At 38.5% G+C, this 26,120-nt stretch overlaps 1 pseudogene; it reads left to right on the top strand.

The window, feature by feature from the left end:
• Positions 1 to 293: 293 nt before the first annotated feature.
• On the top strand, positions 294 to 8,112 carry LOC124098530 (serpin B9-like; annotated as a pseudogene).
• Positions 8,113 to 26,120: the final 18,008 nt, after the last annotated feature.

The following is a 26,120-nucleotide window of genomic DNA, read 5'->3' as shown; positions in this document are numbered from 1 at the left end:
TTTCCCAGCCAATGCCTCAAGGGGCCTTGCCATTTTCCTTTGGTTGTCAGTTTCAGAGCACTTTTCAGTTTCCAAATCTTTATACACAGCATGTGGTGCCCAACTAGAGTGGCCAACCCTGAATCTGGCATGGTGTTCCAGTGTATACTGCTCATTGGAAGAGATGAAAAAGTGGAGTGAGCAGATGACCCATCCCTGGGTAGAGAGGAGACCCTTTCCTGACCTTGACCCAAGTCACACTGAATGTCCTCCCTGGGGCAGTGCCCTGCAGACTGGAAATCCCACAGCCAAACATGGCCCATAAAAGTTCTCTGGGAGTGCAGAGACCCCAGAGTGGACCTCAGAGAGGCACAGCTGCAGGCTCCTATTCCTGTGATTCAGAGGTCAGAATCCAGGCTAACAGTAATGAGAACTGAGTTATGGGCTCTGTGGAAGGTGGCAGGTGAGTGCTTCTATGACCAGGCCCAGGAGTGTCAGGGCACCAAGAGAGGAAAGTTTTGCAAATCCCAGGCTGCCACTGGAACCAGAAACTGAAAAGACAAAAAAAAAAAAAAAGAGAACCCCAGAAATTGGTGCCACATTGTGTTTAAAGAAATAGCTTCTTTGGCAATCACATCTGTCAGTGGTGCAGCTGGACCTTGCTCAGGGCTGATCTCAGAGAAGGGCAGTGTGATTCCAACAAGACAAAGACACTGAACAGACTCCTGGCTTCTCTGCTTACCTCTTGCCTGCCCCTGCTGGCCCTGGCCTTCACCCTGGTGAGTGTTCATGCTCCAACACCACTCCCAACTATTGGCCCTATTTTCTTACCACTCCTCTCTCCTCAGAGAGTCACAGCATGACTTCAGCCTTACCTCTTCTCTGTGTTTTTAAAATCCCAAGTATCTAGTTCAAAATCCCAGCACTCATTATTAATCTAAGGCTTTTCCCTAATGTGCCCTGAATTGATGGAGCTCTCATTTTTCCTGAGCATGATTCCAGTGTTTAGAATAAGGATGCCAGGCACCTCACCTTCAGAGAACAGGCAGTCTTGTGGGTTCAACAAAGATGAGAGAAGGAATTACAATAAGGAGTTATGAATCAGGGTTGGGGGAGGTGGGACTCCATAATAGGACATCAGAAGCCTCCGAGTGGAAAGCTTTGGAGGGAAGAGTGAGTGATTGGAGCCTAGTGACAGTAGGGAGTCTTTATAATTGGATAAGAGTGTTTGACAAGGCTCAGAGGTGATTGGGGCGTCAGGGAGGGTAGAGATGGAGGCTGTGAGAGCTGGGAGGCTGGAACAAAAATGGGATCAGGCAGATGGGAAGCCATTTAGAAAAGGCATTTTGGAGCTTATCCCCAAGGCTACTAGAGATTTAAGGGAGGGGTCATAGGATCAAAATAGTACTTCCCTCTCAGGATGCTATGTGTCTGACCATCTGGGGTCCTGATGGAGAAGCCCATGAGGCTCCCCAGCCAACTTAATTTGCATCTTAGTGAGCAAGGACTGATTACAATGGAGAGCACAGCAGCAGGGAGGTCAGAGACTCTGGAGAAGAGCCAGGTGGTTTGGACTAGGCACAGGGTCACAGGACCTGGAGAAGTGGAGAGGGGTAGAAAAATTTGGGAGGGGTCTAAAGGCAGGTCTAGACAATATATTTGGGGGGCCTTGGGAGAAATAAGAAGGAGTCAAGAAGATTTCCCAGGGTCCAAGATCAGGCACTGGTGAGAGACGGTCTCACTGCATTGAGCTGCCCACTGGTGTTTTCAGTCCACCTCCTCTGGCTTCACCTACCACCTCCATGCTGTTTCTTTGACCTGTCATCTTCTGTTCTTTCTGCATGCCTTTCTGCTCTTCCTTGCCTTGCCAGTGTGCTGTTCTACAGGGACCATTCCATTCCTCACATGCAGAATCTACTCCCATGGTTTTTGAAGGCACTAATATAGTTTCTCAGTTTGTAAGACAAATAAAAACACAACAGAGACACCACTCAGCCCCATTTCATTCTGTTTGTCTTTCTTATTTGCCCTCAGACCCTGCATCATGGATTCTGTTTCTGGCCAGTGGCACCTTTGCCATCCAGGTTTTGAAGATGCTGTGTCAAGACAAATCTTCACAAAACGTGTCATTGTGGTTTTTTTTTCCTCCCCTGAGCATCTTCTCTGCCCTGGCCATGGTCCTCCTGGGGGTAAAGGGGAACACCAAGGTGCAGATGGCTCAGGTAAGCTCACCTGTCACCCAGGAGGAGGGACTGGTCTGCAAGGCTTGACTTCTATCCCCTCCTTGATTGTTTCCACAACTGTTGAGGAAGGAGGGGTGAGCCTGGACCATTTCAGGGAGGAGGGTGCAGGAGGAAGAAGGGTGAGGGTTCTCCTCCAATGAGATTTTGTGTGTGTGTGTGTAGGGGGTGTGTTGCTGGGTAATCTCTTTTTGTTTTATAACTTTCCTTCTGAGCACATTTAAATTTTTTTCTTAAGATTTCTAATGTAGTCCATTTTGTATAGATGTGTGTGCTTTCTTTGAGTCAAATTCAAAGAAATCAACAAATTAAGTTCTTGGACTCACTGAACATTTTATGTTTTACCCTAAATTCCTTGGAAAATTTTCTTTACCTTTTCTAACATCATGAGTTGGGTGTTTTGTTATATCATTATTTCCATTGTAATATTAAAATAATTAATGCTATTTTAACTTTCTTTTGGTCTCATTATTTGGTCCTGTAATATAACATTCGTTTTGATTATTTTCTAAATCGTATGTCAATATTTAAATATTATGTTAACTAAGTTTTTAGAATAATTCTTTGTAACTGAAGAAACATTCTTAGAGTTTAACTTTTTAAGGGTAGTCAACATGTTAATTATTTGGTTGTTACACAGTGATATTATGCAGAACTGGAGCTGCTGTCCTTTGCCATAGGGGAGTTATTTCTTTAGTAATTCTTTTTAATAATTAGTTAGTAGGTTAATTTCCATGTTATTGGTATTTTATTTTTAGTGTTGTTGACTTTTCATTTCCTACACTGAGGCTGTTGAATGTAAACTGTGTGATTTGTATATTTCACAGTCAATTCAAACACTTCTTGTGGCCCCATTCATGACACATTTTTAAAAATATATAGTACCATTTATATATATATATATAATCTCTGTAGTATACTTTTAAGAAATAATTTTTTCCTACTAATCATATTGCTCATTTTATATTTTTATTTCCTTTGAAGATTATCATTATAATTACATTCCTGTCCATTTTTTTCTTGAATTTTTAGTGTTGTAACTGCATATTTTTTAAAAGATAAATTTTAATGGAACATTTTTTCTCAATTTCTGATACATTTATACTGTTTGTGAAATGGAGGACTAAAGAATAGTCCCTTTTCTGAACCTCTCTTTCCCATTTTATTTATTTCTATTGCTCATCTATAAACTATGCAGAGAGCTCACTTCAGGTGTAAGAGCCATAGCTTTTACTCACAGCTTTCTGACCCCTCTCTCCACCTATCCCACCAGTGTAACTTCTCAATTAGAATCAACTTCCTCTCAAAGAAAAAAATTCATTCACATTTGAGGAGAATATTGCTTGAAATTCTTGGTGAGGCCAAGATCAAAACTGAGAGGGTTTTATTGCTTTCCTTCATAGGTGATGTGTTTAAACACAGAGGAAGACATCCATAAGGGCTTCCAGATGCTTCTCACCCAAGTGAACAAGCCTGGCTCAAAGTACTTGCTTACAATATCCAACAGGATGTTTGGAAAGAATACCTGTGATTTCCTTTCAGAAAGTTGATTCAGCAGAACAATAAAAGTTATATTTAAAATACCTGGTGATATAAAACCCAGAAGAGAGACCCTAGAGACCAGGCAGGATGGCACACTTGGAAGGCTGAGATGGGAAAATGGAGAGTTAGAGGCCAGCTTGGGCAACCTATTGACACCATTGTCTCAAAGACAAAATGAAAAACATGCCTTGGGACACAGCTCAGTGGTACAGTATTTGCCTAGCCTGCTCAAGGCCCTGGGTTCAATCCCCAGAACTGCAAAAACAAGCAAAAAATGAAAAAAACCCTATAGAAATTGAGAAACTTACAGTAAACTATTTTTTATAAAGACCCCAATTATATACTCATACCTTGTATTATTTCATAATTGACAATACCTAAAATGTCATTTATTTTCTCTGATTATTCAGGGCTCAGGACATCTCTTTACAAATATAGATATTTCAACATCTAATAGATTAAAATTTGATCATGTTTTTAATTTTAAGAAAAGCCTAAAGCTAGCACGCAGACTGTTTTGAAGCTCACTGGCAATTTCATTTAGCAACATGGCTTCACTGAACACTTCTCTCTCTCCAAAGACATTTAAGTAGTCCTATCTTCAGTGATATCATGCAGAACTGGAGCTTCTGTCCTTTGCCAAAACTACAGAGAAGTCCAGGAAGCATAGAAACACATGGGTCTCAAAAGAGACAAAAGGTCATAATTATGGGTCATTCCCTTCTCCTCCCACCACAGCTCTGTCCTCCCTTCCCCTACTCTCCCCCTCCTTGTCACTGCTAATGTCAGTGGTGTTGCAGGAGGTCAGAACAGGGTTGCCTGGCTGAGCATCATGGTGTGTGAACCTTAATGGGCTCACAGAAGGTCTGATCAATCCTTATGTTTTCACAACCAAAGGACTAATAGTATCTGTTCTCCTGGGAACAGAGTGGCTGATACAAATGTTAAAGAAACTCATAGGCCAGATTTCCTGGTTACTATTTTACACAAGAACAGAACATATTGTCACTTGTCTGTAATGTTTACATGGCAGGTGACTGGCACCTCTGGGAGAAGATCAATGGCCAGATATTCTCCAAGTCATGCCCTTGGCAAGGAGTTCCATTTGTTCGTGGTGTCAGTTTGGACTGCATTCCTCCAACTTTTACATGTGAACCTGACTTCTACTGCTTCTTTCCTCTCACTTAAGCACCCTTCATTCAAATTTGAGAAGCCTAGACATGATTAGTCAGCTACAGAGCCTTTCTCAGGGCTGATCCATTCCACACACTGAAAATACCATCCATGTGGGGCTAAAACTTACGCATTGATCTTTCAGAGTGTGACAAGTTCTAAGCTTGGTCCCCATGATCAATGATGGTTTGATGTTTAAACCATTCAGATACTTCTGCACCACTCAGAATATCCCTATTTCTGCTAATAAATGGGACCATAAAAAATAGAGGTAGTCCTTTCCACTATTTCTTCTTGAAAATTTTATTCCTTGTTATCCTCTTGAGGCAGAAAATTTCTAGGGATGCTCTTTATTTATTTATTTTTGGGGGAATTTACCACTTGTTATCCAGGTTAAAAGGGACGTACTTCACCTACCCAAATCATTATTTCTTCCAGGGATACCAGGTGCCAGGAGGATGCAATCATAATATCTCTTCTAGTACTTTCCAAAAATTCTTCCTATGCTCCTGATCTGGAGCTATTCAATATTATATGCTGCTGAAATTTTGCTGTGTAGCTGTACAATGTTAGAACTGGACCTGACCACAGGGCCTTAGACCTGACACTGCTCTTACCCACACCAGGTAATGTCAGCTCCTACCCAGCCCCTCTCTCCTTTACGGCTTGTCTTCTACTCCATCCTGGTGTGAAGTTTCTGCTTTATGTCAACCTGCTTTCCTCCAGTGATGTAGAAGTCTTTCACCATCTTCAGCTTGGTGTAACTTGCAGTGGTTGTTGTCATAAATACAAACCCATAAATGGAGTTTTTAACTTTTATACTTAACCATCCAAACTCAGCATATTTGAAACCAGAATGTTTGGATTTCCAAGACATCATGTCATGCTTATTCACCACAGGTTCAGAAAAACAACGGATACAGTCTCTGCTTGTCTTTAAAGTTCAAATTCAAGAGTTGCTTCCAACTGTTTCAATTGATAAGCAGGCCCAGCTGGTATTTGTCAATGCCAGCTACTTCAAAGGAACAGTTTGACAAAACATTCAGAAAAGAAATGCCTTTCAAAATAAACCAGGTAGGAGAAACTTTTTTAAAAAAATCATAATAGTCTAATGAAGAATTTGAATAGAAAAGGTTAACTTTGTAAAGGCTTAAATGGATAATAATAATTTCAAACTCATAATCTCTCTTAATGAATTTTAAACTCATTGGAAAAAAATATATGAATATTTAATACTTACTGTCTATTATTGTTTCAACATATTAGCACTCTGTTTCTGATAAAGTCTCATACATGTATTGGCTAAAACTCATTCTGGACACAAAGATCTTCCTATAGACACAGGTAGCTTAGATAGAAAGCAAAAAGAGGTGATATACATATGTTTATATATATGTTTACCAAACATGAGGTAGGGTTTACAGAGGGAATGTGATAACACTCTTATTGAATCAAGGATTTGGTTTTGTTTTTATGTTTTTGCGCAGTGGGGAATCAACTGTAGGGCTTGTGTATGTTAACCAAGAATTGTACCACTGAGCCACACTCCAGATTTTCAATCAATTGTTTTTTTAAAACTAAAATAAGCTTTCATTTGAAGTTTTGTAAATAATAACTTCTCATTATCGATTCAGCATCTGCAGCTTCCTACCATTAAACATGAGAGGCAAAGGCCTTAGTTGACTATGAGGTATAATTTCAATTAAATCAGATTAATTAGAATAGTTTCCAAAACTCCCTAATCTCTGAAAATACAATTTAATGCAACAAAGAAGCTTCTATGTATTAAACTACTCCCCTCTCTTTTTAAGGCATGTTTTAGAAAACTACTTATTAATTTTAGCAGCAGGATTCAGAGTTTTCTTGCCCCTTCCATACTGTTTTAAATTTTGTGCTCGTGTGGTCCTTCTTCTCAGGAAGAAGAAAGACCAGTGCAGATGATACATTAGGAAGCCGATTTTAGCACTGCCTACATCAGTGAGGCCCAGATACAGGTGCTGGAGCTGCCCTATGCTGGCACCAAGTTGAGCATGATCATTCTGCTCCCAGATGAGCACGTGGACCTCAGTTCAGTGAGTAGGAGTGGGTTTCACTCTTTTGCATGCAGAATTTCTGTGGGAAGAATTGGTTACACCCTGTGCCCAGTTTTCACCATATTTACAACCCAACAGCCAAAATCGCCCATCCTTGTCCTCCTTGCTTCCTTGCAATATGATCCCATAGCAAGAGAGTCAACCATCTTCTCAATAGTGGCAGTGAATTGTGATGATCTAAGGGGTCTCTGTGAGCAAAGAAGCTCCCATGGGCTCTCCCTTTGTCTATCTCCCTAACTGTGATGAGGAGTTTCCACAAAGAGTGTCAAACCCCATGTGAGCAGGAGCACTCTCCAGGAGTGGCTCACACTGAGAATTCTTCCTTTTCCAGTAGTATTTTTTTCTTTCCATCAGTGGTTCCTAGTCTTCAAAACTAAGCCTCATTCAAACCAAAAATACCACCAGAAAACCACCATCCACTGGGCATGGACACTTCTCAGAAGGAAACATGACTCAATAGTGAATGGGTAAGGAGGGGCAGCCACAGTCTCCCTGCAGGGAAGTCACTCATAGGATAGCACATGGGGTAGAGGATGAGTCAGAGCCCTGATAACTTTCATGGCAGCTGAAGGAACTCCTATCCTGTGTGGACACTCAACATAAAATGATCATGGAAATGTCTGTGTGTTTGTAGATACACACTGAAGTCTGAATGTAAACTGGTGATTCTTGTCTTTCAGGTTGAAAATAACCTTACTTTTGAGAAATTCATAGCCTGGACCAAGCCAGATTTTGCGTACTATGGTGAAGATGAAGATTTCCTTCCAAGATTTAAATTGCAGGGGGATCGTTACATGGAGACTGTGCTTCAGTGTTTGGGAATGGTTGATGCCTTCCAACAGGGCCAGGCAGATTTGTCTGCAATGTCAACTGACACAGATCTGTGTCTGTCCAAGTTTCTGCACAAGAGTGTCATCGAGGTGAATGAGGAAGGCACTGAGGCTGCGGCAACCATGGCCACAGACATTGTGGAAGACTGCTTACCATGTATACCAACGTTTTGTGCTGACCAACCCTTCCTTTTCTTCATCAGGCATAACCAAACCAACACCCTACTGTTCTGTAGCAGGTTCTCATCTCACTAAGAGTTGTAATTCCTCTGCATGGAGAGTTTTGCTCTTTCAGTGTTCCCAAAGTCCCTCTACAGTTTCATAAGGATAGGCATTTAGGTGAACACCAGTAGGAAGAGGAAGGCAGGGTCCCTAGTCTTCTGAACAACTTGCCAGCATGTGACCTCATGAGGCACCATCCTTGTGTTGATCAACATAAAATAGTAAACCAAAAGGCACCCTTTTGGTTCTCCAAAAATCTCATGGTTTAAGAGATTTCAGGCTTAGTTGATCTTTTTTTTGCTGGAGGGCTTATGGCAAGACATTTCATCATGGCCACAATAAGGGATAGAGCAAAGATACTCACTCATTGTGGCATCGAAGCCAAATGAGGGAGTGCCTTGTATCCTGAATTTCCTTTCAAAGACACACCCCCAATGACTTAACTTCCTCCCACTAAGCCCCACCTCCAAAGTTTCTACCACCTCCCAAGGTCATATGCTAGTGACTATACCTTCAGCCCATGGGCCTTGGGGAGCATACCAAACCCAAACTACACACCACCTCTCTCTAGAAATCTTTTCCTTCTACTCTTCCCCTTCCTCCAACATCCTGTACCTCTCCCTATCACTGGATAATTCACACTAATCCTTGCCAAGGTTAAAGAAATCCCAGCACCCATGTGACTGATTATTTTGCAGGAGTTGCATTTATTGGACTAGATTAAATTGAGCAGAACTCCATCTGCCTGCAGTAGTTGGGAAACTTCCTGAGGGCAGGGTTTGCTAGGGTTGTTTGCCCTGCACCTAATTCCAGGACTGGCTGTGCCATCTATGAGGCCCAGTGCAAAGTACAAATGAAAGGCCTTTTGTTTGGATTTCAGGATGTGGACAGCAGAATGTCAAATCAAGGGAACCACACAGCTTGCAGGCTCCTATAACAGGACCCCTAGAGAAAATGCTAATCAGGGCGTCTCTGAGATTACCTCAGTTTCCGAGCAGGCCACTGCCCTGTAATAAAGTCTTAAGAACAAGTTCATATTAATTCTCAAGTGGTGCTTGTGATAGTTTCACATTTCCATTAAATGCATGCATTGAATTACTTGTTATCCAAACACAGCAGCTACTCCTTACCATTGATCATTAAGGATTCCAGCCCTCATCTCTAACTTCTACTCTTTCTTGATGATACATGACAATTCCCTTGGGGGAATTTTCCTGACATATGTTATTTTAGCAGACATTGATAGATTTGAAGTTCCCATCCCATGACTCCAAATGACACAGAAGAGAATGAAGTGAGGCACCCCTGACCTAGTGAGCCAAGTGAAGTAAACCTTTATCAAATCAAGAAAATCACCTCCAAATGATGTTAATCCCCTGAAATAGGAAAAATCCAGCCACAACTTGGCATCTGCCTTCCAGGGCACCCTATTGGTTCTCCAAAAATCCTCAAGTAATTTTCAGATGAGTGTCATGAAAATGGGTCCCTTCCACCATAATACTGACAGAAGTCATCATCCAGATTTTCCAATGGGAAGTGAAATCTTATTAAATGGACTATAAAATGACTTTCATCACCTCCTACATCACTGAAGCCTTCCTTGCCATACGTGCCATAGATGTCTTTTTTTTTTATCATCTCGGAAAATCCTCACATGGCTCACACACTTGTTTAAATTTTCTCTCTGCATTTTTTTCATTATCAGAATATTAATCTGGATGTCACTTTACTGGCAGTTCTCATATGCCATTTTGATATTCTTGGTTGAGGCTTGTCTTACAATGAGAATATAATTCTCATTGTAAGATATTAAGAAATAGGACCAGGTGAGACATTTAATAGGTTCATTAGGTTCCAACCCAATGAACAAAATCAAGATAATCCAAACCAATTTAAACCATTCAAACCAAGAAATTCTGGGTTAATGGATTATCGTGAAAGTGGGTCTGATATAAAAGCTGGTTTGGCCATGTGTCTAGCACACTCCTTGTTCCCCCCACCCATGAAAAGTCATTAAATAATTTATTGTAAGAATTTTAAGAAAGATTTTGGAAGATTGCAGAATGGAGGAGTTGCTTCACCAAGAACCAAGAAAAGCAGACAGGCATCTTTTCAACAAGGTGGGTGAATGATCAAGAATTAGAGAGGAGCCAGGTGCTGTGTTGAATGCCTGTAAGCCCAGTGGCTGGGGAGGCTGAGACAAGAGGATCATAAGTTAAAAGCCAGCCTCAGCAATGGCCAGGTACTCAGTGAGATGCTGTCTGTAAATAAAATACAAAATAGGACTAGGGATGTGGCTTAGTTTTGAGTGTACCCAAGTTCCCAGGGGTCAGTAGCTGGAGGAGCTCATTACTGGCAGAACTGAGTCTGGTCAAAAAGTGAGCTGGGAAAATCCACATTGTGTGACTGAGAGTAGGCCTAAGTGACCCAGAGAAAATCAAGTGTGGGGAGAGGTTTACATAGGGGAATACTGGTCCTGGAAACCCACCTGCATTCCCCACCACCATCCAGTCTGGCTGCTAGCAGGAATGGCTGGGAGAGAAGTGCTGGACCAGAATTTGAAATGGCAGAGTTGGTAGAGACCAAGTTAAGAGACTGAAGCAGAGAACAGGAATCATAGGGCGCAAAGGCAAAGCAGTGGGCTGAGAAGAAGTTCCCAGACCCCAGGAGTGAAAGCTGACGGAGATTCCTGCGTGCAGCCTTCCACGAGGGACCAGAATTGCTGGGACTTGGAGGTGCTCTGACTTAAAATCTCCAGACTAATAGTCACCGAATGGACAGAAGAATACTTAATTAAGCCTACACCCTGTCTCCATGAGTTCTTCCTCCATGACTACCCTCTCACCCTTGCAACCCCCAACCATCCTGAGGGTGGAGCTTGAATCAAATTCCAGACAACACCACTTGACTGCTAAGAAAATTTTGAATTCCAACTGAAATAGATGTATAATTTTTCATTGAGATCTTCTTTTTTCCCCTTTTCCCTCATATTTCTACCATTTTTAAAACCAAGTATTTTTCATGCACCAATTTTTTAAGACCCAAGATGTCTGAATATTATATTACAGTTTCATTGTGTATTCTTTTATTTTTAATTTGTTTCTGTTTACTTTTAGGGTATTAAAAAATTTACTTATGTATATTTTCCTCAAACTTTTCTGATTCTCTTTCTCTCTTTTCTCATGCTAACAGCCAACCTCTATTTATTCCTTCTTTAATCTTCCTCTAATTTTTTACTTCTATCTTCTCACCTCTTCATAACCATCACAACCTGAACCACTACTATTCTTTGTCTACCCTTTTTTAAATCCTTTTGCAAACTTACTGTTTCTATTGCGTACAATAATTGATCAAACCATTTCTGTTTAATATGACAAAACTGTAGATGTCTTAATAGAACCTATTTGATTTAAAGCTATACATTCTTTACATTGGGTACTGTTATTCTTTGCCTTCCCCTTAAACATGAGGAATTAGAAACCTCAGGGACACTATAAGTAAACAGAATAGAAACTATACTGACTCAGATCCACATTGTTGGATGGGCAGATTCACAACAACATAAAAAAAAACAACAAAAACAAGTGCCCCAAACAAACAAAGATAATCCAATAATAGAACCTATGGACATCACAGTAGAAGAAAAGTCAGAGGAGGAGTTCAGAATGTACACAATTAAATTGATATGCAATGTAAAGGATGATGTAAGTAGTGAAATCAGAGATAAATTACAGGAGGTCATTTCAACAAAGATAGAGATCCTGAAAAGAAATCAAGAAGAATCCTGCAAAATGAAGGAATCAATAAACCAAATTCAAATTCAATAGTAAGTATCACCCCAACAGACTAGACCACTTGGGTGACAGAACTTCAGGCAATGAAGACAAAATATATAATCTTGAAAATAATGTTGAACATGAATAAGTATGGTAAGAAACCATGAACCAAATTTCCAAGAATTATGAGATAACATGAAAAGATCAAATTTAAGATTTATCAGAATAGATGAAGAAGCGAAGAAACCAAATAAATGCACAATCTTTTCAGTAGAATAATATCAGAAAATTTCCCAAACTGGAGAATAAAATGGAGAAAATCAAATGCAAAAGATTTATGGGACCCCAAATGTACAAAATTACAACAGACCCACATCAAGGCACATTGCAACAAAAATGCCTAACATACAGAATAAGGATAGAATTTTAAAGACTGGGAGAGAGAAATATCAGATTATGTGTAGTGGAAAAACAATCTGAATCAAATGATTTTACAATCCAGATCCTCAAAGCTAGGAGGTCCTGGGAAAATACATATAATCTCTAATAGAAAATGGATGCTAACAAAGAACTCTACATCCAGCAATATTAAGCTTTAGATTTGAAGATGAAATAAAAACCTTCTATGAGAAAGAAAAGTTAAAAAGAATACTCAACTAGAATGCCTGCAAGATATGCTCTCAAAACACTCCAAGAAGATGAAATGGGAAGAAAAAAAAAAAACAGCAAAGGGAAGAACTACACAAAAGGAGTAGTAAACCAAAGGAGAAAATATTTCAAATTAAAAAGTAGAAATAAACCAAAATGATGAGGAACAAAATCATATCTCAATAATAACTTTGAACATTAATGGTCTAAACTCATCAGTCAACGGACATTGCCTGTCAGATTGGATTAAAAAGAAAGATCCAACAATATGCTGTCTCTAACAGACTTACCTCTAATGCAAAGATATCCACAAACTGGAGGTGAAAGAATGGGAATAAACATATTATTCACATGGATGGAGTAAACAAGCAGGGGCTTCTATCCTCACATCAGATAATACGAACTTCAAGACACAGTTTATATGAGGTAACAAAGAAGAACATTTGATCCTTCTCAAGGGAAGTATCAGCAAGACAAAACGATCATAAATATTTATGCCCCAAACAATGGAACATCTACATACATCAAAAACCCTTCTCAAATTCAAGAATTAAATAGACCACAACACAGTAATACTGGGTGACTTTAACACACCTCTCTCACTACTGGATAGATATTCCATATAAAACATAAACAAGGAAACTATAGAACTAACTAATACAATCATTAATTTAGACTTAACAGACATATAGAAAATTTCATCCATCAGTGAGTGAATAAACTTTCTTCTCAACAGCATATGAATACTTTCTAAAAGCAACTCTTACTGAATAAAAACAAAATAGAGAGAGTACCATGCATTCTATCAGGTTATAATGGAGTGAAATTAGGAATCAATGCTAAGATTAAAAAAACTAGAAGCTACTATAACATCATACTCTACTGAATGATAAATGGAAAGCAGAAGAAATCAGGGATGAAATGAAAAAATACTAGGAAGTAAATGAGAATAGCAATATGACATGAAAATCTCTGGGAAACTCTGATGAAATGATAAGAGAAAAGTTCTTTATATTGAGATCATTGATTTAAAAAAAAGAAAGTGAATGAATAAATTCCTAACATTGTATCTCAAAGCCCCAGAAAAATAAAAAATCAATGCAAAAAGCAGCAAAAGACAAGAAATAATGAAAATCAGAGCTGAAATCAATAAAATTGAAACAAAGAAACAAGTCAAAAAATTGGGAGGGTAGGCCTGGTTCCATCCTGCCACAAGCAGACACCATCAGAACTTAGGTTCCAGCACAGGACCACCTCCTCCAAACAGCAGACCCCTGCTAAAGCTCAGGCTGCAACTAGATCTGCTTCTGCCCACTTGTGTGGGGCCCAGGCCCAGTGTAGGTCTGGGTCCATCACCTTCACCAGCCCAAGCCTAACCCACTTCCATCTTGGGAAACTGCAGACATTGCATAGTCTATCCCACGCAGGGGTCTCTACCTTTCAACAACAGACAGAGCCTAGAAGCAGCTGCATCTTGAAGAAGGTATCCCAAAACCACTGTACAGCCCACCATTTCAGCCCCATCTCTGAAAGACATTGCATCCACCTTGGGGCACCTTCACTGCTACCTCAAGTTACTTCTGCTATTTCTGCCACCAACTTTAGATGCAGTAGCACACATTGAGGGATACCTGCAGGGTCTGGAAGTTCAGCATCAAGGTGAGGTACAGATAATCTGCATGGATACTACAAGATTATAAAGTGGAAACTGTAATATCTCAGATCCACACTGCAAGAAAGGAAGACACATAGAAAACATGAAAAAAAAAGGGAGGAAAGTGCCCCCAAACAAACCAAGATACTACAACAACAAATCCCATACACAGTGAAATTGATAAAATATCAGAGAAAAAGTTAAGAATGTTCATAATTGAAATGATCTGGGAATTATAGGCAAAAATTGATCACTCCAACAATGAGATAATACAGCAAATATGGGTAGCAAAAGATGGCTTCAAGAAAGAAATACAGATTGTGGGGAAAAAGACAATCAGAAATCCTTTTAATGAAGGAAACAATAATCCAAATAAAAAACTCAATAGAAAGCATCACCAACAGACTTGATCACCTGGAGGACAGAATATCAGATAATGAATACTCTCCGCAAGTTCAAGACTCAAATAGACAACAAAATAATTATGGGTGACTTCCACACACCTCTCTCACCATTGGACAGATCTTCCAAAATAAAAGTTGAATAAAGAAATTATAGAACTCAATAACACAATTAAAAACCTAGACTTAACCAACATATATAGAATGTATCAACCATCATCAAACGTATATACTTTTTTCTCAGCAGCACATGGATCCTTCTCAAAAATAGACCATATATTATGCCATAGGGAAACCTTAGAAATTATAAAAGTGTGGAGATAATACCATGCATCTTATCTGATCATAATGGAATGAAACTGGAAATCAATGATAAAAGAAGGAAGGAAAAATCCTACATCACTTGGAAAATGAACAATATGTTACTGAATAATCAATGGGTTACAAAAGACATAAAAGAGAAAACAAAAAAACTCTTAGAGATAAATGAAAATACAGAAACAACATATTGGATCGATGGGACACAATGAAAGCAGTTTTAAGAGGGAAATTCATTGCCTGGAGTTCATTCCTCAAAAAAAAAAATAAAATAAATAAAATAAAATAAAATAAAAAAATAAATGATCTCACACTTCATCTCAAAACCCTAGAAAAAGAAGAACAAAACAACAGCAAATGTAGCAGAAGGCAAGAAATAATTAAAATCAGAGCTGAAATCAACGAAATTGAAACAAAAGAAACTATTGAAAAAATTGACAAAACTAAAAGTTGGTTCTTTGAAAAAATAAATAAGATCGACAGACCCTTAGCCATGCTAGCAAAGAGAAGAAGAGAGAGAAGTCAAATTCCTAACATTCAGGATGAAAAAGGCAATATCACAACAGACACTACAGAAATACAGAAGATAATTAGAAATTATTTTGAAATGCTAAATTCCAATAAAATAGAAGATAGTGAAGACATCGATAAATTTCTTAAGTCATATGATTTGCCCCAGTTGAGTAAGGAGGATACACACAACTTAAACAGACCAATATTAATGGAGGAAATAAAAGAAGCCAACAAAAGACTACCAACGAAGAAAAGCCCAGGACCGGATGGGTATACAGCGGAGTTGTACAAAACCTTTATTTATTTTTTTTCCTTTTTTTTTTATTGGTTGTTCAAAAGATTACAAAGCTCTTGACATATCATATTTCATACATTTGATTCAGGTGGGTTTTGAACTCCCAATTTTACCCCAAATACAGATTGCAGAATCACGTCGGTTACACATCTACATTTTTACATAATGCCCTATTAGTAACTGTTGTATTCTGCTACCTTTCCTATCCTCTACTATCTCCCCTTTAAAGAAGAACAAATACCAATACTTTTCAAGCTATTTTAGGAAATAGAAAAAAAGGGAGCTCTTCCAAATTCATTCTATGAGGCCAACATCACCCTGAATCTGAAACCAGACAAAGACACTTCAAAGAAAGAAAACTACAGACAACTATCTCTAATGAACCTAGGCCCAAAAATCCTCAATAAAATTCTGGCAAATTGGGTACAAAAACATATCAAAAAATTGTGCACCATGATCAATTAGGATTCATCCCTGGGATGCAAGGCTGGTTCAATATATGGAAATCAATAAATGTCATTCACCACATCAATAGATTTAAAGATAAGAACCATATTATCATCTCGATAGATGCAGAAAAAGCATTCGACAGTGTACAGCACCCCTTCATGTTCAAAACACTAGAAAAACTAGGGATAACAGGAACTTACCTCAACATTGTAAAAGCTACTATGCTAAGCCTCAGGCTAGCATCATTCTAAATGGAGAGAAATTGAAGGCATTCCCTTTAAAATCTGGAACAAGACAGGGATGCCCTCTCTCACCACTTCTATTCAACATAGTTCTTGAAATACTGGCCAGTGCAATTAGACAAGTGAAAGAAATTAAAGGCATAAAGATAGGAAAAGAAGAAATTAAATTTTCACTATTTGCGGAACACATGATCCTATACCTAGCGGACCCAAAAGGTTCTACCAAGAAACTTCTAGAGCTAGTAAATAATTCAGAAAAGTGGCAGGATATAAAATCAACATGCATAAATCAAAGGCATTCCTGTATATCAGTGACAAATCTTCTGAAAAGGAAATGAGGACAACCACCCCATTCACAATATCCTCGAAAAAAAATAAAATACTTGGGAATCAACCTAACAAAAGAGGTGAAAGATTTATACAATGAAAACTACAGAACCCTAAAGAGAGAAATAGAAGAAGATCTTAGAAGATGGAAAAATATACCCTGTTCATGGATAGGCAGAACTAACATCATCAAAATGGCGATATTACCAAAAGTTCTCTATACGTTTAATGCAATCCCAATCAAAATCCCAACGGCATTTCTTGTAGAAATAGAGAAAGCAATCATGAAATTCATATGGAAAAATAAAAGACCCAGAATAGCAAAAACAATGCTAAGCAGGAAGTGTGAATCAGGAGGTACAGCGATACCAGACTTCAAACTATACTACAGAGCAATAGTAACAAAAACAGCATGGTACTGGTACCAAAACAGGCGGGTGGACCAATGGTACAGAATAGAGGATACAGAAACCAATCCACAAAATTACAACTTTCTTATATTTGATAAAGGGGCCAAAAACATGCAATGGAGGAAAGATAGCATCTTCAACAAATGGTGCTGGGAAAATTGGAAATCCATACACAGCAAAATGAAATTGAATCCCTTTCTCTCGCCATGCACAAAAGTTAACTCAAAATGGATCAAGGAGCTAGATATCAAATCAGAGACACTGTGTCTGATAAGGGAAAAATTTGGCTACTATCTACATACTGTGGGGTCGGGCTCCAAATTCCTTAATAGGACTCCCAGAGCCCAAGAGTTAATAACAAGAATCAACAAATGGGACTTACTTAAACTAAAAAGGTTTTTCTCAGCAAGAGAAACAATAAGAGAGGTAAATAGAGAGCCTACATCCTGGGAACAAATTTTTACTCCTCACACTTCAGATAGAGCCCTAATATCCAGAATATACAAAGAACTCAAAAAATTAAACAATAAGATAACAAATAAACCAATCAACAAATGGGCCAAGGACCTGAATAGACACTTCTCAGAGGAGGACATACAATCAATCAACAAGTACATGAAAAAATGCTCACCATCTCTAGCAGTCAGAGAAATGCAAATCAAAACCACCCTAAGATACCATCTCACTCCAGTAAGATTGGCAGCCATTATGAAGTCAAACAACAATAAGTGTTGGTGAGGATGTGGGGAAAAGGGTACACTTGTACACTGCTGGTGGGACTGCAAATTGTTGCAGCCAATTTGGAAAGCAGTATGGAGATTCCTGGGAAAGCTGGGAATGGATCCACCATTTGACCCAGCTATCACCCTTCTCAGACTATTCCCTGAGGATCTTAAGGTAGCTCACTATAGGGATACTGCCACATCAATGATCATAGCAGCACAATTCACAATAGCTAGACTGTGGAACCAACCTAGATGCCCTTCAATAGATTAATGGATAAAAAAATGTGGCATCTCAATAGATGAATGGATAAAAAATGAGGCATTTATACACAATGGAACATTACTCAGCATAAAAAAATAACAAAATCATGGAATTTAAAGGGAAATGGATGGCATGAGAGCAGATTATGCTAAGTGAAGCTAGCCAATCCCTAAAAAACAAATGCCAAATATCTTCTTTGATATAAGGAGGGCAACTCAAAACAGAACAGGGAGGAAGAGCATGAGAAGAAGATTACCATTAAACAAGGATGAGAGGTGGGAGGGAAAGGGAGAGAGAAGGGGAATTGCATGGAAATGGAAGGAGACACTCATTGTTATACAAAATTACATATAAGACGATGTGAACGGAAAGAGGGAAAAAAACAAGAGAGAGAAATGAATTACAGTAGATGGGGTAGAAAGAGAACATGGGAAGGGAGGGGAGGGGAGGGGGGATAGGAAGGGAATAGGGAAGGCAGCAAAATACAACAGACACTAGTATGGCAGTATGTAAAAATGTGGATGTGTAACCAATGTGAATCTGCAATCTGTATATGTGGTAAAATTGGGAGTTTATAACCCACTTGAATCAAATGTATGAAATATGATATGTTGAGAGCATTGTAATGTTGTGAACAACCAATAAAAAATAAAAAATAAAATAAAATAAAGGCTATCTATACTAAATCCCAGGCCAGCATCATTCTAAATGGAGAAGTATTCACAGCATTCCCTCTAAAAACTGAGAGAAGACCAGGATGCCCTCTTTCACCATTTCTATTTAACATAGTTCTTAAAACACTGGCCACAGTGATTAGAAAGACAAAATAAATTAAAGGGATATAGATAGGAAAAGAAGAACTCAAATTAGTATTCTTAGCTGATGATATAATTCTATACCCAGAAGACAGAAAAAATTCCACCACAAAACCCCCAGAACTAGTAAATGAATTCAGCAAACTAGCAGGATATAAAAGCAACACCCAATAAATCAAAGGCATTTCTATACATCAGTGACAAATCCTCTGAAAGAGAAATGAGAAAAACTACCCTATTTATTATAGCCTCAAAAAATAAAATAAAATACTTGGGAATCAATGAAAAAGGTGAAATATCTACATAATGAAAACTACAGAACCCTAAATAAAGAAATCAAAGAAGACCTTAGAAGATGAAAGATCTACCTTGCTCTTGGATAGGCAGAATTAATATTGTCAAAATGACCTTACTACCAAAAGCACTACATAGATTTAATGAAATTCCAATCAAAATCCCAATGATATTCCTGATAGAAATAGAAAAAAAGGCATGAAATTCATCTGGAAACATGAGAGACCCAGAATAGCTACAGCAATCCTTAGCAAGCAGAATGATGCAGGAGGCATCACAATACCAGACCTTAAACTATACTGCAGAGCAAAAGCAGCAAAGAGGCATGGTATTGATACCAAAATAGACTGGTACACCAATGGTACAAACAGAGGACACAGAGACAAACCTAGATAACCACAGTTATCTTATATTAGACAAAGGCATCAAAAACATATATTGGAGAAAAGATAGCCTCTTCAATAAAGGTGCTTGGAACACTGGAAATCCATATGCAACAAAATGAAATTAGACCCATATCTCTCACCATGCACAAAACTCAACTCAAAGTAGATCAAGGACCTACGCATTAAACCAGAGACACTGCATCTAATAGAAGAGAAAGTAGGCATAAATCTCCATCATGTTGGGTTAGGACCTGACTTCCTTAAAGAGACTCCTATAGAGCAAGAATTATAATCAAGAATCAAAAAATGGGATGGATTCAAACTAAAAAGCTTTTTCACAGCAAAAGAAACAATCAGTGAGGTGAATAGAGAGCCTACATTTTGGGAACAAATTTTTACCAAACACACATCAGATAGGGCATTAATCTCTAGGGTACATAAAGAACTCAAAATCTTAACACCAAAAAACAAATAACCCAATCAATAAATGGGCCAAGGAATTGAATAGACACTTCTCAATATAATATACAATCAATTAGCAAATATATGAAAAAAATGTTCAACATCTCTAGCAATTAGAGAAATTCAAATCAAAACTACTCAAAGATTTCACCTCACTCCAGTCAGAATGGCAACTATTAAGAATACAAACAACAATAAGTGCTGGCAAGGATGTGGAGAAAAAGGCACACTCATACATTGCTGATGGGACTACAAATTGGTGCACCCAATATGGAAAGCAGTATGAAGATTCCTTGGAAAACTGAGAATGGAATCATCATTTGACCCAGCTATCCCTCTCCTTGGTCTATACCCAAAGAACTTAAAAACAGCATACTACAGGGATGCAGCCACATCAATGTTTATAGCAGCAAAGTTCACACTAGATAAACTGTGGAACAAAACTAGATGCCCTTCAATTGATGAAGAGATAATGAAAATGTGAGATATATATACATATAGACACACACATACACACACACACACAATGGGATATTATCCAGCATTAAAAGAGAATAACATCATGGCAATTGGAGGTAAATGGATGGAGTTGGAAAATATAATGCTGTGTTAAGTTAGCCAAACCCCCGTAAAACTAATGCCCAATGTTTTCAATGATATAAGGATGCTGATACATAATGGTGTTTGGGGGTAGAACATGGAGGATTAGATGAACTCTAGATACAGCAAATGGAAGACAGAGGCAGGGAGGGGCTTGGGGAGTATAAAAGATGTTGGAATGAGATGGACATCGTTAAGCTAAATCCATGTATGAAGACATGAATGGTGTGACTCTATTTTGTGTATAACCAGAGATATGGAAAATTGTGCTCTATGTGTGTAATATTAATTGTAATGCATTCTGCTGTCATACATAGCAAATTAGAATAAATAGTTAATAAAAAATAAAATTATTAAATAAGAAAGAAAATTTTGATCTTTACACAAGAGTATAAGTTCTCATTAGAGGAGCACAATTTTAGAAAAATGTAATTGTATTTTCTTTTCTTTAAACAAATGAATTATATAACTTGGTTCCATAATGAATAAAATTTTGATGACAAAATATACAAAATAAAGTAACAGTAGGGGAAGATGGATAAATGGAAGACAGGAAATTGTCTATCCTCTTTTTGCAACTTTTTGTAACATTAAGATCATTTTAAAACAAAAAGTCACTACCATATTTGTGACCATTAGAAAATTTTGTACAATAATTGGTTACTTTTATGTAGTATCAATTTGGGTTTTTTCAAGTAATTAAAGTATTTTTAGGCTTTTCAATATCTTTCCCTGCTTCAAAATATTTTAAGGATAGGGTTGTGATTTTGGGATTTTTTAAAAGATTTCTACAAAAAAGGGGGAGAATAATGGTGAAAAAGGATTGCCAAATTATTGCAAATTAACACAGCTAGAAAATTGTTACTGGGAGGAAGTAATGATTTATTCACTTTAGTTTTCATGTTTTGAGTTTTGCATAACAAAAAAAATTAGACAGATAGACAGTATTAACTGTATTTTATGTGCATTTTTTTAGATTGTTGGGATTGAGCATAGGCCTTGTTCCACAATAAAATCAGCTCAGTACCACAATAAAACCTTAAAGAGATACTTTAACATGAAAAAAATTTGACAGAAAAAAGTTGGTTCTTTGAAAAAAAATAAATAAAATTGGTATACTCTTAATCATAGTGAACAGAAAGAGAAATTCATCTTACCAAAATTCATGATGAAAAAGGAAATGTTATGACAGACACCACTGACATGCAGAGATAATCAAACACTATTTTTAAAAGTTACACTCCAATAAAATAGAAAAATCTTAACAATGACAAATTTCTAGACATATGACCTATACAAACTGAATCAGAAGGACATGCAAAATTTAAACTGATCAATTTAAGCAATAAAATGGAAGACACCATCAAAGCCCTACCAATTAAGAAAAGTGCAGGATGAGACAGATTCTTCAGACAAGATCTAGAAGATCTTCAAAGAAGAATTAGCATCAGTACTCCTCAAATTATTCCATGAAATAGAAAAGGAGAGAACCCTTTTAAACTCATTCCATGAAGCTAGTACCACCCTGATGCCAAAACCAAAGACACATCAAAGAAATAAAACTTCAGACCAATATCCCTGATGAACATAGGTGCCAAAATTCTCAATAAACTTCTGGCAAACCACATACAAAAACATATTACAAAGACAGTGCACCATGATCAACATAATTCATCAACATAATTTATTACACCAATAAAGACAAGAATCATATGATAGATAGATGTATCTCAATAGATGCAGAAAAAGCATTTCACAAATACAGTAACAATTCGTGTTCAAAACACTAGAAAAACTGTGGATAGTAGGAACATATTACAACATTGTAAAAGCTATATATGCTAAACCCAAGGCCAACATCATTCTAAATAGAGAAAAATTGAAAGCATTCCCTCTAAGAACTGAAACAAGACAAGGATGTCCTCTTTCACCATTTGTATTCAAGATAGTTCTTGAAACTCTAGCCAGAGCAATAAAACAGAAGAAAGAAATTAAAAGGATGCAAATAGAAAAAAAACTCAAAATATCACTCATGAATGACATGATTTTATATTTAGAAGATCCAAAAATTCCACCAGAAAACTTCTAGAACTCATAAATGAATTCAGCAAAGTAACAGGATAGAAAATTAATGCCCATAAATCAAATGCATTATTACAATATCAGTGATAAATCCAATGAAAATGAAATTAGGAAAACTACCTCATCACAATTACCTCAAAAATAATGTTGGGGAATCAATCTAACAAAAGAGGTTAGGACCTCTACAATGAAAATTACAGAACATTAATGAAAGAAATTGAAGAACTTAGAAGATGGAATGATCACCCATGCTCTTAGATAGGCAGAATTAACATTGTCAAGATGGCCATACTACCAAAAGCATTATACAAATTTGATGCAATTCCAATTGAAATCCCAATGACGTTCATCATAGAAGTAGAAAAGCCAACCATGAAATTAATTTGGAAAAATAAAATACCCAGAATAGCCAAAGAATTTTTTAACATGAATAGTGAAGCATGAGGCAAATAAATACCACACTTTAAATTATACAATACAGCCATAGTAACAGAAGTGGCATGGTACTGTCACCAACACAGACATGTAGACTAATGGTACAACAGAAGACACAGAGAAAATCCCACCTAATCACAGTTATCTCATACTAGACAAATGTGCCAAAAACATACATTGGAGAAAGATGGCCTTTTAAAAATGGTGCTGGGAAAACTGAAAATTCATATGCAGCAAAATGAAATCAAACACCTATCTTTCACCTTGCACAAAACTCAACTCAAAGTGGATCTAGTTCTTAGGGACAAGAACAGAGACTCTGTGTCCAATATAAAAAAAAAAGTCAGCACAAATCTCCATCATGTCAGCTTAGGAAGTGTCTTTCTTAACAAGACTCCTAAAGCACAGAAGTAAAATCAAGAATTAATAAATGGGATGGATCAAAAAAAAAATACCTTCTACACAACAAAGGAAACAATCAAGAACATAGAGACAGAGCCAACAGAATGGGAGAAAATCTATACCATAGGCACCTGAGATAGAACATTAATCTCCAGGATATATTAAAAAACTCAAATACTTATCACCAAAAAACCCAAATAACCCAAACAGTAAATGGACTAAGAAACTGAGCGAACACTTCACTGAAGAAGAAATAAAATCAATCAACAAACATGAAAAAATTTTCAATATCTCTTGCAATTAGAGAAATGCAAATCAAAACTACTTGAGATTCTATCTCGGACCCAACATGGCGGCCGGCGAGGAAGCAGCACTTTCAGTATCTCCACATTAACGGGATTAGAAAGACCCATTAATACGCCTGGATTCTACCTGCTGAGAAACTTCTAGCAAAATTCCGCTGAAAGGAGACCTGCCGGGAATTAGTAAGTTTATTAGAGGTGACAGTTTGTCTGAGACGAGTGAATCTCGGCCACGTGGCGCAGAGGTCCAGTCCTGCTGGCCGCCCGCGGCAAATGACACCTGCCCAACTGGCTCTGCCAACGGCCCCACCTGCACGGCAAACACCCCCGCCTGCCTGGCTCTGGGAACGGCCCCACCCACACGGTGAACAGCCCCCCCCCGCCCGGCTAGGCGAACGGCCCTGCCCGCACAGCGAACACCCCCCCCCCCGCCCGCCTGGCTCTGGGAATGGCCCCGCCCACCCAGCTCAGGAGGCCATGTGAAGGGACTATAACCAAACCTTTATGAAATAGTGAACTGGGAACTAAAACCAGAGATTGAGTCAGAGCAGAGACAAGCCAATCCCACCCCTCCCTTAGGACACTCCGGCAAGGAGCCCGCCATAGCAGAGAGGGGAAGTCACCAAAGCTCGGCCAACGAGATTCCTTCCCAGCGGAATCTACTTTATCAGGAGTGTGACTCCCACCCACATCAGACACAAACAACTGGGAAACTTCAAAAATCTCTCTGTGGGTGTGACCGTAAGGGCCAAGGGACTCCCGACTCCCAACTCCCCTTACTGCCAGTGACGTGGGTGTGAATGTAGGGGCGGAGGGAAGCAGAGAAGACTCCCCACCCCCAACTCCCACAACTGCCAACTGAGAGGGCATGACGGTAGGGGCAGAGGGAAACAGAGGACACTCCAGACCCCCAACCCCTCCTACCGCCAGCGGAGTGGTCGTGATTGTAGGGTCTGAGGGAAGCAGAGGGGATCCTTGACCCCCAACTCCCATTACCACCAGTGGCGACACCCAAGGTTTTAGCCGCCAGCTTCCAATGGCGTGCCCACCAAAGGGGTCCAGAAAAATTAAACTATTGACTCCTAGACCACAGCTCCACAGCACTGGGGCTTAGATGAATGACAGAGAGAGTGCTCAGTCATTCAGGAAATAGGGCACTCGGTGGGGCTGAAAGTGTAACCAGATCCGTGGGGAACCACCTCCGGTGAGCAGGACCTGGCTGGCTGGCAGGAGGAAGGGGAGGAGGGGCCATAGAAGTGAAACAGCTCTGGACCAACAGGATTGAGAGACTCCCAGGTGTCGCCTTTCAGGGATTGCTGTCGACACTTTGAGGGCAAAACTCAGCTCAGAGGGCACAGCTCTGACTATGGGAAGAGAAGAAAATGGATCTCTAAGACCTAATTTTATTTCTTATTTTATTTTTTCTCCCCCCTTTTCCCTCTTTCTTTCCCCTTTCAAGTTTTATTGTACTTTCCATTCTCCTCTATGCTATCTATCTCCCTCTCCTTCTTTCTTTTCAAGAGCACTTTCCTTCCCCTTCCCCCCAACTTTTATCCCAAGCATTACGTCCTCCATTATGTGTAATTGTCTAAATGCAAATAGGTGAATGTTTTGAAGCTGTCTATAGGGCTCCTAAATACCTAGCTACTACCAACACCCTGATCCAATCAACGGTTAGTATCCCCCTTCAGTAGAGCAACCTTCTAAAGTAACCAAAACATACTAACCCTTATACCTTCATAGTACCTAACCTAAAGTCCTAAGAACAAACAACAGATCACTATATGCATACAGAATCCAGAAGCCCTTTATAAATTGAATGAATCAGCTCTAAAGTACAATAAAGCCCAACATCTCTAGGCATAATCTCCCACCACAAAGGAGAGACAACAGAGATATACAAAGCCAAAACAAATGTATAGGAGAAAGCAGTTAAAAAGCAGTCAAACAGAGCTGGAAAGTAACGTGAACAACATGAAAAAACAAGGGAAAAAAGGATTACAGATAATGCAGGAAAACTTAAATCTACAGGAGGACCTAGAAGCATCAGAAACATGGACAGGGAAAGAAATCAAGGCATACCTAATTCACATGGAACAGAATATTAGAGAAGACATGAGACAGCAAGTCCAAACATTGAAAGTATATTTTGAAAACGAACTAAACAAACAAATTCAAACTGCAAAGAACAAGCTTTACCAGGAGATACAGATCTTAAAAAAAAAAAAAAAAAAAAAAAAAA

Source organism: Marmota monax, unplaced genomic scaffold (genome assembly GCF_021218885.2).
Source record: "Marmota monax isolate L192 unplaced genomic scaffold, Marmota_monax_Labrador192_F-V1.1 WCK01_AAM20220418_F8-fsc00029, whole genome shotgun sequence".
Taxonomy (NCBI): Eukaryota; Metazoa; Chordata; class Mammalia; order Rodentia; family Sciuridae; genus Marmota; species Marmota monax.
Note: the sequence above shows the minus strand (reverse complement) of the source record. Positions and strands in the feature narration are given on the sequence as shown.